Below are 18,888 nucleotides of genomic sequence, written 5' to 3'. Positions count from 1 at the left end.
CAAAGTACTAAAAGTATTGCACTACAATATAATTTAGCCACAATTTATAAAACAAACAGAAGCATTTACAATGGAATACAAATATTATAGACAACAACATCTATATGAGCCAAACTTGGAAAAACAAATAGTAGGGCTTATGATAGGAAAGGGACAGAAAACAGGTGTTTGTCAAATTATTTTCAATTGATACCAATATCAACGGGATCCTTGTTAGCTAGATGTGACAAGAATGAATTACACTGAAAACTATGGTTAAGACACAATATTCAAGGTTAAACAAAGGTGACATTTGTTTAACCTTCAATATGTAGTGACCTTTTTAGGAGAAGGGTATGGTAGTAGTAAAAATCTGACAGATAACCCAAGACGGAGGAAGGAGTAAATCAGATTAACAAATCACTGCAATGGACAGGACACCTGTTATGTGCACTAACACTTACAGAACACGTAAGACTAACTATTTTGTTGGTCCATATTTATATAGGCTACATTACAAGACACAGTAAACAACATTAAACTGTGAATAAAGAGCAATGATTGCTAAGATCATATTTATCTTATACTTCTATGGCCTGAGATGTTGACTTGAAACAGGGATTTAAATACTATACCTAAAATAATGTAAACAAACAAGAAATAAATAAAAAGAAATTAGCTTTATCAAAAATAAAAACAAATAAATAAAATAAATAAAATAAATAAACAATAAATAAAAAAATAAAGGATAGAAAATCTTCTTTTTTTTCCCCCACTGGGCTGTTTGTTAAGTAATGCTCGACAGCAGATGACTTTTATTCAACTTTTCTATATGTGTGATCCAAACACACCATTTGAGAAAAGGTTTTTAATGTTTCCTGATTGTCCGTGTTGTGGTTTGGAGCTGGAGACAATGATATCCTTTAACTTTTCCTGAAGCCAGTCCTGTCTTTCTCCCACTTGTTTGTGTTCCTGGACGTTGTGCATAAGCTGTACCTCACTGATAGTTCTCTTTCTGCAGATACAGAAGACACTACTGTTAACTCAAGGTAGGATTGCATTAGGTATTCATTATGAGTTCACTTTCTCAAATTCACTTTCTCAAACATTATATCTCACAAAATAGCTAAAAAAAAACAGAATTTACCTCAGTGGTTTGGCCTCTGCGTGATAACAGGTGAGGAAGATTATCAGAACCAACATTTTCAAGTGCCTCAATGAAAACATGCTGAGTAACTGAAAAAATAAACCACTGGTTAGAAAAGCTGCTTTTTAAACATACTTTTTCATGATATCAAATAAAAAAACTTGCCTTTCTTACCAGATTTTCTGTCGATATTTCCAGGAGGAATTATGTCAGGTTTGGTTGTGATCAGACCCTATCGGTCTGGGAAAGAAGTTGAACTTGTTGATCAGTCTTTCGTGTGAGAAAGGCTCTCTCCTTTTATATACAGCACGGCCCTCCCCTGGTCATCAATGAGCCATTTTCACTGTTGATGTTGATGTCACTTTTCCAATGCATCAATGGGAACAGGCATCTGCATGACACCACCTCCACCACAATTCACTACTAACTCATCTTTCAACACCTCTGCAAAGGGCCCTGTTTGTCCCACTGTTTTTGAGCTTGTTCCGTTTTTTTCACCCTTTATGCCAAATAATGAGACTTTTGTTATAATACATTGCATGACTCACTTTATAAAACTTTCCAAACAAACGTCCTTATTGGTTGGGATATCTCTAAATTGGACATGCCTCATGCAGTAAGACTGCAGTGAAAACATATACTCTTTCAAATGGCAATGACTGTCAAGCTAAATTTATTGGAAATGCAATTTATTTTATGGTTCATCTCATGCAAGCATCTAAAGGTCACAGAGAGGTGCAGCTGGACCAGCCCAAAGGGGGATGATGGGACTAATCCAGTCTTAGTTAATAATTACTCTCAACCAGAGAATGCCTGACGAAAGATAGCCTCAAGTTATCTTGACTGACTAAATTTCTACTGCGTGTACTGAAGTTACACATTGGTCTTTATATCAAAAGTAATTATTGCATGTAAGAAAAACTTAATTTCTTTGGCTGTGTGCAGATCCCCGGTGTTCTCATATGTACTTTCAATCATGATGCCAGGAAACTTCCAAAGCTTACAGTTAGATTTTTTTTGTTTAAATGTGTAACATCACAGTTGTGTGATGTATGGCTTGTGGATAACCTTGTCGTAGTGTCACAAGGTGCATTAGGTAACCATGAAAGACGTTTTCTAAATGTGGCAAAGGAATGGCTATGCCATGACTGAAGGAATAAGTGCCACAGAAGGACTTATATCTTCCTGTCATTTAACTTTCCTGCATGATGTCATCTATTTAAAGTGTCCTTAAGCGATTATGCGCACTCTGAGGTTGTATTATGTATTATTTCAGCAACTTTGGCTGTATTATTTTATTTTTTACATTATTAATGATTATCTACATCCTAAATCACTTTTATAATGTGGCAGCATTACCATAAAAGGTAAAGAGTAGGTTTACCTCTTTACTAGTATATATAAAAATCAATTACATATAAGTCAGCGGAACTGCCAAGTGTCCTTTGTATTGGGAATATGACAGAAATCCATTATAACAGACCAGTGTAACTGTCTCAGGCTGGGTACCACATATAGGCCCATATAGAGCAGATGACCTGTGTCTCTATCAGCTCTCTGCAGCATGCGCGTAAACAGCACTCGCCACCTGTGGTTTCAACTAGGCTAGATTTTTTGTACACGTGTAGTATACTCAACTAAGTCGCTCTCATTACCTCATGAGGTCACAATGTGAGCTATCCATGTAATGGTATGCTGCTGGTGTGCAAGAGGACCTGACAGGGATTGATGGGAAGAATCGCATGTAAATCATTAACTTGGGTGACCCCTATGTGACAAAGAAAGTAACACACATAAAGTGACGCTTCTCTTTGAACTATATTTAAGTGCAATGGCTGTAAATAGGCTCCTCTGTACATATTTGGATTCTCAAAAAAATCTCTGTGGTCATGTCATACATACTCTTACACTTGTACATTAATACAACTAATTTAGAATGAAGACATAAAGCCCTCTGGATCTACAGAGGACAGGTACATGTCTTTGGCCTCTGTATTGTATGTGTAAAGGTATGGAAGGACACCAGGGCATATGATGCATTCCCTGAAACCTATAAATGGAGTTACTTTTTTCATGAAATGAGGTCACCTCACTTGAAGCTATCATGTAATAAAACAGGATATTTTTAGAGTTGACATCATCTCACTTTTACTTGAGAAAGCAAACAAACACATTGAACACATGTTCATATAAGACTGATTGGATGATGATTTAGGGTCCAGTGAAGCAATAAATCTTTCAGATGTATCTCCATCCAAGTCTGCTTGCAGCTGCTCAACAGTCTGTTTGCCAAACCAAATGTTTGATTCCTTCATGAAACAGGTTTGCAGGGAGATGCCAGTCTAGTCTCACACTCACATCAATCTATCACATATTTTTTTTGCAATGTCCAACTGACTACCCAGCACAGGTGGCAGTGGTGTCAAGTTAGTAGTCTGTATCTGTTCACTGTCTGCATACAGAGCATTGCTGTAGACTACAAAGACAGAGCCCAGCAGGACAGGGCCAGCCAACAGCAAACTGGTCAGTTTCTTCTTTATTATTATCATAATTCTTACTTTAATTCTTATAGATAAACAATCAATCACTTAGAACGATGAATGACCAAAGCAGCAGCCTGTGTCTGCCCACAGCACTATTTGTAGGGGAATTCATTTTTTCATTAAGCATGCTCTGCTGATCACCCACACTGTAATACTCTCACACTTGTGAGCTCTTTCAGTACTTAATCTACACCACCTCTACAGCACCTACATCGGAGTCACCTTGTGAACAATGGCAGAACATTGATAAATGTCTGCTGTGTAAATGTCAGGCATTGAATATACAATTCAACCTACAGTTAAATAACAATAAACATCACAGCAGTAATGTACTAAAACTAAAAAATTCAACTAAAAAACAAACATGACAAAAAAAGTCAATTATGGATGTTTGCTAAAAAAAACACAGGCTACTGCTTTCCTACCTGATCATTGTGCTGTCATTTTAGATTGTGTCCACAAGAGGTCACTGTGGTCTAACAGTACAGGTAGGTCTCTTTAAAAGGTTTTGCTTAACATCAAAATAGGCTGAAAAGTTTTGTCTTTTCAAAATTAACTTAACTTGTAGCCTGTGCTTATATACTAAAGAAATGCTATTATAAATGTTTCAATATTTCAATGTAAGTTTAGTTTTGATCATGGAAGGAGTAATAGGCCATCTACTGACTCTAACCTTAAGATTCGTTAGCTTGTCAGAAATAAATAAGATGACAAGAAACCCTGCTACAGTCTACTATCATTACATGGAAACAGCCTGCATGTCATTTGTGATTGAAAACCTCTGGTTAACAGTGGCTGACATGCCATCCTTCATGAGTCATGCACTTGACACTTATGATCTTTTTACCATTTTCTTTGTCCATTTTAATATGCACCAATGTGTGCATAAAGACATTTTTCACATTTTAATCAGAGAAAAAAGCTTCAAAAATATGTCTTCATACAAATAGGCAGATTTACATATGTTGTGGTTTGTGTTCTTGCTCACTTTAAAACCAATTTACTAATACCAAGCACCTTTACAGATGATGAATGGGTGGGACAGAATAAACAATAGCTTCAGTAGAGTGTGTCATGTGGGTTATAAGATGAATCTGCTTTGAGAGGAAATTAAAATATCAGAGCAGCATCGTCTGGGGATGACAACAGAAAACAGAACGCACCACTCATCCATTTTTAGATGAAAAGAAAACACCTCCTGCTGGGCTTCTCCAGCAGTTCCAGGTACTCAGTAGAAAGTTTACATGGTGCTCCCATGTGGCTTGATATGAATTTCAGGGCAAACAGAATTTAAAGTAGGCTACATGAAGGGTATCCAGGTATGTAGATGTGTGATTTCAACAAGTCTCAATGCATTTAAGCTATCACTGCAGAAACATGTATATGATAATTCACTGTTTATCCTTACAATTCTTTTTCAGTCTTAAAAATTCAATGAGGCACATGCTGTATGAGATGAACCTGGGATACAATATGGTGAATCACTTACATAAAGGAAAGGGATGCAAATGCATTCAGAGAGCTGATTCATATTTTTGTTTGGATTTCTGCCACCTGGACGTTACCTTGATAATGATAATGTAGACTGACTCAAACTGAGTCACTGCTGTGCAAGCGAAACGCCAGAGTTGGCTCACTGACCCACTTTCCTGCTGTGAGAGAAGGAGTTTCTTCAGTGGTAGGGAAAAGTACCTGTGGAGGCTGCAGCCATTCAAAAGAGAGGGACAATTAGTCACATGGATGCATGGTGTTTCATGAATTTCTGTGAGATGAGCACGCTCATCCAATTATCTGTCTGAGCAGCAGGGTGCATAACTAGTGTCACTAAGAGAAGATAAAGCACAGGAACCAGGCCATGAACATTTGACTGATTCACCTTCAGGCCTTCCTCAAACAGATATTCAGTTTATTAAGTACAGTATTGCTGGTATTATTCCAATTAAAATCAGATTTTTATGGTAATCAGAATGTGTTGACTTTAAATGAATAGTTAGTAGGTATACGTGTACACAGTGGGAAAGAAGAGACACAGTAAACATGTTCTACTGTGGAGCAGTTTGTCTCATTGGAGAGTCACAGAGGAGCCACAGCAGCAGGTGACATTTACAGGTACATTCACAGGCGGCTCAGCAGCACATCAGCTATCTACCCTGCAAACTGTTCACTTTAAATATACAGTACAGCACCACTGTTAGCAATTCAGTAAATGCCCCGCTGTATACACATACTAGCTGACGTCTTACCATTTACAGGTGAATGCACACATACATCAATCATTACCGATGCGAAGCCTGTCATGATCATCATCAGGTGGTTTTGTTTTCTTTTAGATCCTTGGGTTCTATTGTGTTTCTGAAATTTTGATATGTTTGGGTGTTGCCCTGTTTTTGTTGACTTATTTTGAAAACCTAGCCACCTGATTTACGTCCTCTTGTGTTTCCTTCCTTGCTAATTACCTGGCCTGCCCTGATTGTTGGCACCTGTGTCTTGTTAACCCCTCTGCACTCCTGTGCTGTGTGTGTTTTCACTCCAGTGTCTCCAGCCTGTGCTTCCAGTGTTTCAGGTTAGTTCATGTGTTTTTGTTCACTAAAGCCTCCAATACACTGTGCGATTATGGGGAAGTTTGTGTTTAACACCAACTCGCACAATACGAATAAAACGCATGCGATGTCAAGTCAAAGCTCACGATGTATGTGCTCACACTGTACGGTGCAATGGTCGGCTGCGACGTCACTGCTCACACTACACGCAAATTCAGGTGCTCAGGTGATCACATTGAACCGGAAATTAAACATGTCTAACCCGGAGCTGTTGCTGTTTCAAAGGAAAAATCTAAGTCAGTCACAATCTGTGCTGCGTGTTGCTGCCTCAGCTCATTAAATATAGCCTCCATCAATTCCGTGTGTGCGCCGCCATGTTTGTTATCATCTGAAACAATTTCGTGTAGGCGCAGTGACGGGTTAAACTGTGCCATACTCTCAGGAGGGCCGACAAAAATATCAAACATGTCAGAAATTCAACCGATCAGCCGATCGCCGTTCGTGCGACGTTAATCGCCTCTCGTGACCTCCAGTACACTGCCCGATTAAAGACGCATGACAAAGCTGAAATTCGGCCCGACCCAAAAAAATCGTACGATTCAAAATTCGGGTCAAAATCGGACCAAAAAAAGCACAGTGTATGTCCGGCTTTACCCTTTGTTTGGCACTGTGGTTTATTGCTCACATGACATTTGTTTGTTTAGCCTTTTTTTGTTTGTTTACCCTTTTTGGACTTCTGGCTTTATGTTAAAACTCACCTTTTGTTTGGACTTTGGTTGGTTTTTGTTGCATTTGGTCTGCATTTGGGTCCTTTAAATGGACTCATAAACAGATACAGTGTGTCTAACATGTAGGTGGAGTGTTGTGTAGTGTTGTAGTGTCCTGTATTACGTCTGTATTGATTTTTTCTCATGAAAAAACACCGGTAGTTCCAAAGTGTTGGTTGTGATCAGTATGTTTAATATTGTGAAATGGTTTCGTGTGTGACTGATTTTTCTAATCACTTATATGCATGACTTTTTTTAATCATTAGCAACAGCACAGCGACACCTCTGCTAAAGCAGTCTGTACAATGTTTGGATGTGTTTAAATTGGGATAATTCATAAGTAATTCCCCTGTAGAAATATTTGACTTTGCAAGTTCACATGTAGTACAGTTGTTTGGCGATGTTTGGCTGGCTCTCATTCTGTTTACACTCCTAAACTGAACAAAGCTGAAAGCAGATGCAGGCAGTGTGTGATTTATCATTTTGAAGCCCTGAGCTTTTGATCATTTCAACATTTATGAATTTATAAGTGCACACATTTTTTTTGTACTCTCACTGTGTCTCCAGCTTAAGTAAACAGAGTTTGACTCACAAATGTATTGTGGAGTGAACACCTCACTTGTAAATATTTGTGTCACTCCTCTAAAACACAACATCTTTTTTTTTCTGAGCATAATTTCCTTGTGTGAAGCTTTTGGAGTAAGGTTGCAGAATAAAAATCCTGACACATTCTTTTCTGTGGGAAAGGAAACTTCTTGTGAATATTTAATGCAGAGAAAGGTTGCTTTAATAAAATAGTGTGCAGGCCGGTCAAAGACATGTTGGACCAAGAGTTGTCTGGGATGTGAATGTCCTGTGAATACTAAAAGGGACGATAACAAGGCAGGAGTGGAGAAAGAGAGCGACAAGGAGATCTGCAGGTGAGAAGTTGGATAATCAGTTCTTAAGCCGTTTGTTTTCTTAATGAAGGTCTTATAGATGTGTCCTTTTCCTCAGCTGTCATGTCAAATAATACATTTAATTGTGGTCAGCGCTGTTTGAGCCGTGTTCTGTGGTGGATGCAGTGTTTTCAAAGTCTGAAGCCGAACCCAGCTGAGATGAGACCAAACACACAGACGCACAAACAGAATTGTTAAAGCGCTTTTTTTTTCCTGGGGCTTACAGTTCAGCAGCAGTTTGGCAGGCAGACTCACACACTCAATGGAGGTATGACAGGATGCCACAGAGGGGGAAACAACAAACCTGGCACAGCCCACTGTGACTCAAAAAACACAAATGTCACCTTGGGGGCAACAACCTAGACACAACCAATTATCCATGTTTTGGTTCTCAAATGTTATTGTAGTTTTTTTGCACAACTATATAAAATAATCTCATCCTAACATTCATGGGAACATGAGAAATGACTAATGAAACTCACACAGCTTTGCTGCACAGCAGTATTGTGGCAGCAGTAAACAAAAACTGCCCAACTGGAGCTGACTATGTAAATTACATGCTCCACCTGCCTGCAAGCTGTCACAGGCCTGACAGGAGGTGAGAACAGGGGTAAAAGGTAACAGACTGCCTGATGCCCCAGTGCCACAACACTTAAACGTGTTTGTATTTATTATATAACCTGATCCTGAATAATACTATTATATAGAATGGGTGCTGTGGATAAACACAACGCATGCATTTGGTTTAAAAGTGTTGGCAGTGCTGTGTGAGTTTTCCACTGTTGCACTTTAAGCACTAAACCTGTGCACTACGTTATGTGCTGCATTCATTTATTTCACTGCACTAATAGCATTGGATGCTGACAGAGCGAGTTCAAGGTTAATGGTGAATCACCAATGATTGCTCTATTCAATGTATTTCATTTAATGGTGTGACACTAATGGCTTTCACCTCTTAGCATCTTACTAAAATAAAACGTCTTTATATGCTTTCTAAAAGCTCTGTCAAAGTCTTAAAGTACTTTCCAAAGTTAATAAAACTCTTTCACATCATAATGAGTAGACAAAACAGCATTAAACACAAAAAGCCGAGCCACTTAAAGCGCAACTCGAGCAATTAACTCAAGAAATGAATTGCTGTTTCTGAATGAAAGCATTTAAGACGACAAGGAGACATGAGGGAGAGGGCAATCTGGAATCAAGGATAACAGATTTAATGTACGAGGTAACAAAAATTGAAAATTACACTAATAAAACAGGGAACAATCCAAAAGGCTGTTAAATCCAGCTCTAAAGCTAACAGGCTGCAATTACTGTAGTTTATTTATTTTTTCTGAGTAACCTTTAAGAGGTCTGTGAAGGACAGGGAGCAATTTATCCGAAGGTATCGGTGAAGCACGCCGTTTCTTTGATAAGAAATGTAGGAGAAAATACAAATCTGTCTTATTCCATCCATGATATTTACATGCAACAATTTGTTCTGGAGACTGCCTGTAGTTTACCTGCGTGGGTTTTCTCTGGGTACTCCGGCTTCTTCCCACATACCAAAGGCATGCAGGTTAACTGGAGACTCTAGTGAGTAAATGTGAGTGCGATTGCGACTGGCTGTTTGGCTCGTTAGTCCTGTGATAGATACCCTGCTTCTCACTCATTGACAGCTGTCAAAATATCTTAAATAAAACCTAATTCAAACATTTTATGAGTAATTTTAGTTGAAAAGGAGATTTTCCCCCCTTAAATAGTTTTATATAATATTATATTATCAAAATAGCTTTACTCGGTCACTTGGAAACAGGGGGACAGCTTCCCAGGCTAAGCTCAGGGTTTAAATCAAATCTTCCAGCAGGCTCATTAACTGCCTGGCAACCTCACAGTGACAGCATCACTGTGAGGATGTTACTGCACATGACCAAACAACAGCTAGCCCTAACCGCCCTGTAAAACCACAGCCACATTTACATTTCGTTTGCTTGTACAGAATAAAGTGGAATTAGTGGATTTTATGACACTTTCCTGTCTCATAAAAATAAAGTTCATGTGACATTTCATTTTGGGTTTGTAAGCATGATAATTCTGTTAAGACAGTGTTAACACTCTGTGTGGTTACTTTGCCAGAGTGGGTGATATCTGGGAATCAGGAAACTTGACCAAGAACGATCTCCATGGTTACCATAGATCTCTGTACCCATGATTTGTAATTATCTGAGTTATGAGCAAGTTTAAACATTGACATTTTCTACTTTTTTTTTTAAGTATAAAGAAATCAAATAGCTTCTCTGACGGCCGTCGGCCTCTGGCTGAGCTGGTCAGTCCAGCTGCAGGGCTTTCAGTTGCATCTTTTTCAGCTGAAATCAGGGGTGATTAGAGGTTATTTGCAGCTTATGTTTCAGAGCCTTGCGGAAGACAAAGGCCGGTAGTGCTGTGCTGCTCTAACAAGTAGTGATTTTCAACCTGCAGACTTGAGCAGGTGACAGAGATGAGTGCTGTGCTGAAATAAATTGCAGAGCTGTCAAGTAGAATAAACCACAGAGTTTACTGGCAAACTGTCCTCAACTGTTTGGGCACAGAAGCCTCTCTGTGCAAGAGAATTACATCAGCATGGATAAAAATAAAAAAAAACATGTTCTTCCTACTTTTATTTGATGCACAGCAATTTTTCAGTATTATGTTTTCAGCAGTGGCTTTTCTCATAAATCACAGCTGAGAGTTTTCAGTTTTTAAAGAAGACTAATGGTGTTTGTAGTTCAAATATAAAGCCTGGCACTCAGTTACTGTAGGAAGGTATCCTGTTTTTATCCATCAAAGGAACATGTAGGAGTTTGGTGTGGAAGTGAAATGGCCACTCACATCTCACACATTTCAGTAATCCACCTGTAAATCACCACCAAATGGCAGTCTGCACTGAGGTCTGAAAGTGTTCTGCTTTGTTGGAGACAGAATAAATAAGTCTTGTTTGTCATAAATTGTCATGGCAGACTGACGTCTGAACAATGTGTGAGCCGGGTAAACAACAGACAAAAAGATAAACGCAGACAGAGAAAAGAAAGGAGCTTTACTCTAAAGAATCAAAGTTTTGGCAGATTTATTTTTTGCTATTGTTTGGAGCACAGGGTACAGTGTTTTTATTATGATAAAGGTGGAATAAATTGGCAAATACATTTTTTTTTTATTAATTTGAAGTGTGACTCAACTGAAGTCTCTTTATAGTTCTCTATAAAAACGTATAGAGAAATATCACAGCGATGGCTTTGACCCACTGAGGTACCTGCAAATTCAAATTTGTCACAGGCTATAATATGACAACCACACACATAGACTATAATATGTCATTTATTATGCACATCCGTAAACAGCTTTTTAATCTTTGAAGAGAGTAAGTGAATAATTTTCTTTGGAGAGAATCCTGGCTTTTGAGATTAGGCTCCCTACAGCTCCAAATGAATTTTAAATTTTAGAAACCTTCATGCACTAATCCTCCTATACACACTGCTCTCAGGGAACACCTTTGTCCTCAAAGATAGAGGAAGGCAGGCTTAAACTTTACACCAGGAACCTGAAGTCAAAGAAAGGATTCAAGGTTACGAGTACACGATGCACACAGTACTGGCATACATACAATACAAACACAAATAATAGTGATTCACTCTAAATATAAAACATACAAACTACAGCTCAAACCTCTGAAAATGATCGATGTGCACACTGCAACTTGCTGGAACTATTTTACAGTCTTGCCACATGAAAATCATTATTTCTTCCTCTGAGCAGGACAATAATGCACAGCGATGACAGATATCGATCTGAGGGTATAGAGCACCGTTACAACAAAAAGACTAAGAGGTGTATTAGAGCAGAGCCATTCAATAAAAATGACTGTAACATAATGGAAGAGTGCCGCTAACTTCTACTCTTGGGGGAAAGTTAAAAAATTACACGGTGCACAGCAGATGTTCAGCTGAAGATAAAAGAGCCAGGAGAGTCACATTTAATGACAACATAACGACATTTGATTTGTCATTTATTTGAATATGTGTCTCGGTGTGTAGGAATTCACCTGTTTGTCATTAAACTATCATTTAGACATTCATTTAAATGGATTAGCAGGGCTGATCTAACATTAATAACAATATCCTGGCCTACATACACACCTGTAAAAACTGCCACTCTCTAGAATGTTGTGCTCCTTTTGTTCTTGTATGCTTTGAGACACTGTATATAGCAACAGGTTGTGCAGTTTTCAGCATGTTATGAGACTCAGACCAGTTCAAGCAGGTATGAGCAAGAAGGTGAAAAAACCCTATAATTCTTGCCAACATTGGTTAAGCATGACTTGCAACATTATTTTGAAGGGTATACATGTAAGACCCTGGAGGATTTAATAACTCCATTTACTGAACTGGAACCTTTACAAATATAATCACCACTTGCTCTCATCACATTTGCTCTGTTCAGATGTTTCTGTTCAGCAGGTTAAATGGAGGAAAGTTTGCCTTCTAAAAGGATGTTGCTCATGGCCTAAGGAATATAACTGGAATATAACTGAAATGAAAATAGCAAACATTTGTGAAAACTGGAGGCCACTTTAAAGCACATCTGCATTCACTCATAAAAAATGGAACTACACTGAAGCATTCAGCCTTTAAATATTAGCCTAGAAACAGCAACAAAACCATTGGGGATTTTATACTGTGTCCTTTGGTGCCAATAAAGAGAATACATGGAAATTGTTGCTCTGTCTCTCTCTATGAAATTTCACTTTTATGACAATAATAGCCATTTATCATCTTTATTAGTCAGACTGTGTCTGTGTTTCCATCCTGCTGAGGTTGTAATGAGTGTCTCTGATGGGGAACAGGTTAACATTAGCTGCGCCTATTTTTCATGGAATATCTGTGTATCTATTGTTTTTACAGCCCAGTGTACATTTAGTCGCTTGGAACAGTAAGAGTAGAAGCTGAGTGGAACAGATAAAACAACAACAACTGTATGGAGTGACACATTGGAGACAATTGGACTGTTGTCTGTCTGTCATGCAGAGCAACATGCTTGCCGGTGATGTCTACATCCGTGTAAAATAGAATAAAGATGGAAGATGAGTGTAAATCAGTGCAAACAAAGGGAGTGATTGGGATTTTCCTTTGGCTTCAGTAATTGCTTTTTGTGCAGTGTGTGCAATGTGCATGAGATGCTCTTGTCTGACAGAACACAGTACAATAGCACTGAGTAAATAGTATCTCTGTGAAGCTTTTTTTTTTGACTGCCAGAGCAATTGATTAATATTTGTATTATATTATGCAGGTGCACGTCACACTGTCCACCCCCACCTGAGTGGAAACAAGTCATGTACAAACAAAATAAAATATGAAATCACAGCTAATTTTGATTTTATTTTCCCCAAATCACAGCTTGGTTTAATGACCTCTGTTTTCTGCTTGGATGTGAGGCTGCTCTGTGTGAAACACTGAGCCACAGGCACAAACAGAAGACAAAACACACACACTTGCTTTCATCTTACCATGTGCCTCAGAGACACTAAAACTGGGGTCAAAAAAGAGAGTTTTCATCTGTCCCCTGGCCTATACTGCACCATCTGAAAAAGAAGCAAACAGACTCTGCAGGACTAGAGGCCTGGCTGCACAGCCAGATGAGTTCTTCTAGATTCTTAAATATACCATACTGTACTGTAGCATAGATGAAGAATGACAACATCCTTTTCTTCTTGAAATGTCAGATTTTAACAAAAACCATTTCAAACCTTTGTTCAGGATAGTTATTCACTTGTCATTTCATGACACATGCAGGTGGGCTGTCATAGATAACTTCTATGCCTGCTTTTAAATGACAGTTGAACCAACATTTGCAAATGTGAAAAAGACTGAGAAAAACTAGAGGATTGTGTACTGAGAGCAATTTTGTCATAAAGTTAAGTGTGAACTTGGAAAGGTGTCATTTAGTTGCAAACAAATATCCTCAGCACAAGACAGAGCTGCTTGTTGTGTGTAGATTCAGCCTCTTGTTTTAAACAGTGCCTGAGGATGTGATGTTATAACAAGGATGCAATACAAAAAAACACTGGGGTGAATACAGAAAGGAGAAAATAAGCATAACTCCAGACAAACAGTGTTATTGTGTAGTGTGGAAGATGCCATGGTGGAGATCTCATTTGGGAAACAAATAAGCGATGCCTCAGGGTGGAGGTGCTGCCTGCAAACGAGAGATCCGCTGGGAAGAAGAACATAGTGCAGAATATGCTGGAGCAAAACTATCAGGGTGACTGAAGGAGGAAGTTAAGACAAGACATGCTCTTATTTACTGGAGGTAAAGCCCAGGGGACAGCACCAGACCCATCATCAGAGCAGCAGCAGCAGAAAAGTAATTAGACCATCCCCCGAGAGTATTTGCATTAATTGGAATTATTCAGGGGTGTCATTGGAGGTCAAAGGGAAGGTGAGAAAGAGGCAATTAAAAGAAAAAAAAAGACACTGAATGTTTCTCATGAGCAAAGCCCAGACATCACAGACAAATAAAAAACACACTCATTTCTGTCCTTCAGGGTGACACATGCACACTGAAGCTTTGCCTGCTGCCAATCAAGATCAGTCATTTAGTTCTAGAAAATATGTCTGAAATATGAAAGAGAGAAGGTGACTGCTAATGTGAATCATCTGCAATGTGCTGTAGACAAAATACATCAATACATTCACAGTGAGTTAACCTGAAAAACCTAAACCCTTTTTTGGTTGTAATCTCTCCATCCCTGTTTGTTACAGTCTTTGTGTTTCTCCAGCTCCTGCTCATGAGGGCACGAGTCCTGATTTTTTTAATGCATATTTTTGGTAAACTGAGGGTGTGTCCAACTTTTCTGTATCATCTTTTATGTTGAACTCTATTTCAAATAGAGTGCTATCACACTCACGGTGCCCCTGAGCCACAACCCAGCTTCTAATTCACACACTAATACTTTCAAATAACTTATGCGTGCCCTGCACAGGATCGAACGGCCTCATCGCTCATTCTCGGTCCCAGATCAGACCTTCCTCTCCTGCATCACTTCCACAGTATAAAACCTAATCAGAGACGGTCATTTATCCTGCCGGAGGAATATGACTGCCATTACTGGAGTGAAAGTGCTGTGTGTGCAGGTACACCTCACACTCATATATAATGCCTATCAAACTACTCATTAATATTGTGAAGCTATTTCCAGCCATCCTCAAGGGTTGTTATGCAAACGCACTCGGCAGAGCTCCACATGCTTTGTCTGGTGGACGGGGCTGATGAGACGATGACCTGAGAAAGTAAACGCATCATACTGAATGAAGTTTTGGAGCATGATTGTAAAACAAAAATACAGGGCTCTCGTTTTCTTGCTCCTATTTTATGTTTTATTGCATATGGTTTATTTTAAACCACTTGAATTTCTTTCCTGTATTCAGTTGTACCTGAAGGTTAAATCGAAGGCACACAATTACATTGAAAAAATATCTAGTTTGACAATTTACTTTTTTTATTGGCTTGCTTTATGCACTGATGTTTGGATCAGGGCAATGGTATCTGATATTTAATTTGTTGGATTAGATGGCAGACATATCAACAAACATGGAGCATCCCCATTGAAGGGTAACAATGCTGTCGCTTGGACTCTATCTTTAACTAAGTTACTTATGCCAGCTTGGTAGCAGAAACATGAGTAAAGTAGCCCAGATGTCTTTAACCAAACCCACATGCTCTAGTGTCCTGAGGGATCCTCGTATATACCCGAAACAGAATCTCTGCTGTGTGTTCTGCATCTGCATCAGAAGCCTTATGTAAGCAACACACACGGTCATACAGACAGACAGGGACTGTAATGATGTAGCAGTGGCTGGGTTCCCTGTAGTCATAAGTCATAGGTAAGGATAGAAACTGGAATGACTGTCAGTCCTGAGCGAGGCCGGGGTATATGATAGTGAAACGGATTCCTTTTGAGTTTGGAGTTTGAAGAATGGCTCAAAAGTCACTGAGCCAGGAAAGTATCAGGGTTTCAGCCTGAGCCAAGGCTTTTATTTTGGAGTTTTGTTGTGTTTGCTTTAGTTCTAGTTTGATTCTCTGGTTTTTATATTATTTCCTGTTTTATTTTTAAAATCACTGCCTCTCGTTTCAGGTGTCTTCCTGACACCTGCCCCTTGCTCTCGTGCTCCCTCTCCTGCTGATTACCTGCTCCTTCCCCAATGTGTCTCACCTGAGCCTCGTTGTCTCTCCCTTCCCTCATCATGTGTGTTCCCCTTGCTAGTTTTTCTTGTGACATGCTCCAAGCCTTACCAGCTATAGCTTTTGGAATTCTTGTTTGACCATAATGTATTTTTGATTACTCTCTTGTCTATATGGCCTTGTGAATTTTTGGTAACTTCTTTATCGACCTTGGACCGTTTCACCAACCTTTTGCTCTACCCCTTTGTCCTTTTGCTTGCCTGTGTTTAAAAGACTGTAAAGACTGTTTTTGCCTACAACTCTGCTCGCTGTCTTCTGCCACTGTCTGCCGTCTTACTGCAGTTCCTGACAAAAAGTGCTCTGCTGCGTGCCGTGCTTTATTTTTTTCTTGACAGCGGGAAGAAAATGTGATGTCTGAGGTCAGGAATGAGCAGAAATAACTGATAAATATGAAGGTGAACAATATGGTGTGAGGATGGTCAGAGCCTGTATGAGCACATTATGTAACAAGAAAGAATTCTCATTCTGAACTTTGTTTACTGATTGAATGTGTAGTTTGCTTTGGATTTCCCCTTCCCATGTGACAGAACACACAGGGCTCACACAGAAACAGGGAGAGCTGTAGTAACAATCCTGATGAACTGTGGCGCTTGCCGAGCAATTAACCTGACAGACAATGTTTGAATAGCATCATTTCACACAGAACTCAACAGAGTCTGAGCAGGCTAAAGAGAGCAATCCCATAATCAGTCTTTAAAAGCTGATGATGCCACATTTTGTCTTGATTGACCTGTTTATTCAGCAAGGAGGGGAATAATTCACTGAATCCAAATGCTTATAAAATCTGCTTTTGTCTGCTTCTGTCAGGAGCAACAGAAGCTGTGGACACTGTGTTCACAACAATGGAGGCAGAAATTAACCACTTGCTATCACAAAGCATTAAGAGAGTCCTTCAGTCATTTAGCATCACACAGCTATACTGTCATCACAATGGACAGCACAACAAGCAGAAATGGCAACCAGGCAACATCCGTAAGCAGTAAAATGGATTTAACAGGTACGAATCAAAGTCATGTACAAATACCCCCTACAATAAATGAAATGTCAAATGTAAGTGAATGTTGAAGCAGCATCAGTAGAAATATTCAATATTCCAGTGTAAAAAACATAGACTTACTAAGTGCAGCAGTATGAGTTGCTTTCCTTTTTGTTCGTCACTTGGGTCAATGTCACTGAGACGAGGAAAAGGCAAAACTGCAACAGTATAATCTGTAAATGATATGCAGGTATTAGTGCAGGTCATAAAGATGGGGGGGGGGGGGGGTAAAAGTAACTCTGTGTTTCAAATAAGGATCAAATAATTAAAAACAAGTAACATAACAAAACAGTAACAGAAAAACAGTGGCTGCAGCCAAGCTTCAAACGGGTGACTGGAGGAAAACTGCATGTGTAAGTAAATAAGCTTATCAGCTGCCAGGTCATTAAAGCACTGCCCGGATTTTCATCCCAATAATTCAGTATGATGCCTTCACACTGAGCCAGTGGAGGGTTTTCAATTCACAAAGTTTGCTTTGCTCTGCGTCCCCTAAAGTCTGATCTCAAGTGAATTTTAGCGTAATCTATTGCTTCAGTCACTCTCAAGACTCCAGCAAAGAATATCAGCACTCTCAATATGCAAGAGTAAACTTCAGTCTGGAAGTATACTCAACATTGATGAATGTTTTGAAGCTGATAAAAAGACACTCATTATTGTTATCACCTTCGTCTCCTGGCAACACTGATGCTGTGTTTTTCTACACAGCCTTTTATGTTTTGAGCCGCACAGCCTGAGCAGGTTAGCTTAGCTTCAAACTTTGTCATTGTGGTGAGACAGAGAAGCCAGGGCTTAGCCTAACTTTAGCTTGGTAACCCACTAATCCTGCTTTGTGAGAAAGGCCCTTGAAAACAAAATCTTAATGTCACATCTAATCCTGGAAGCCCCAATCCCCCAAAGTTCTTTTCAGCTAAGCTTCCTCTATACTGAAAGCTGAACTCTTTCTCATGTTTAATAGCCTTCACTTTTTTTCTGCATGTCACAAGGTAAAGGAAAAACAGCTGAAGGACGAGATACGGTGCAAAAAAATAAAATAAAAGTGATTGTTAAATTAGCTTTGAAATGATGAACAATGGCATTCTATAAATTATACAAATTATAATTCAGTCAATAAATCACTTGTACATGAAGCCACAGTCCAGGCTCTGCTGATGTGGATTATATGACTGATTAGCTGTCCAGCACATGTCATATTAAATGTTATTGAAATAGTGTCACCCTGACTATTGACTATTCTTAATCTGGCTGTTGTGGGTCAGATTAAATAATATTCCCTACCAGTGATTGGGAAACCACCTCTGCAGCTGTCACAATAAACAATGGCTCCTGGAGGAACCAACCCACTGACCTCAAACTCAACTTTTTCTGTGCACAAAGTCTTCTCTGTTACTTTATCAGTCCACACAGACTCATACTCTGTCCTAATTTACATACCGAAATACCTGAGACACGTGAGATGCATCTGCTCCGCTGCAGCCTCACTGAGGCGTTGTAACATGATGCAGGTTTGATTAGTCCTGTGTGCACAGAAGAATTTCAAAGAAACAGAACAAAACTTACAATAAAGGAAACTTATTGGGGGCAAACAAAATGTCCTTTTAGGAGCTGATTGGAGATGGAATTTGTGAATTTAGTCCTCTGATAAATCAAGTTGGGAGTACTTAACACCTTATTTCTTTGTACAGACAACC

Source organism: Parambassis ranga, chromosome 3 (genome assembly GCF_900634625.1).
Source record: "Parambassis ranga chromosome 3, fParRan2.1, whole genome shotgun sequence".
Lineage (NCBI taxonomy): Eukaryota > Metazoa > Chordata > Actinopteri > Ambassidae > Parambassis > Parambassis ranga.
Note: the sequence above shows the minus strand (reverse complement) of the source record.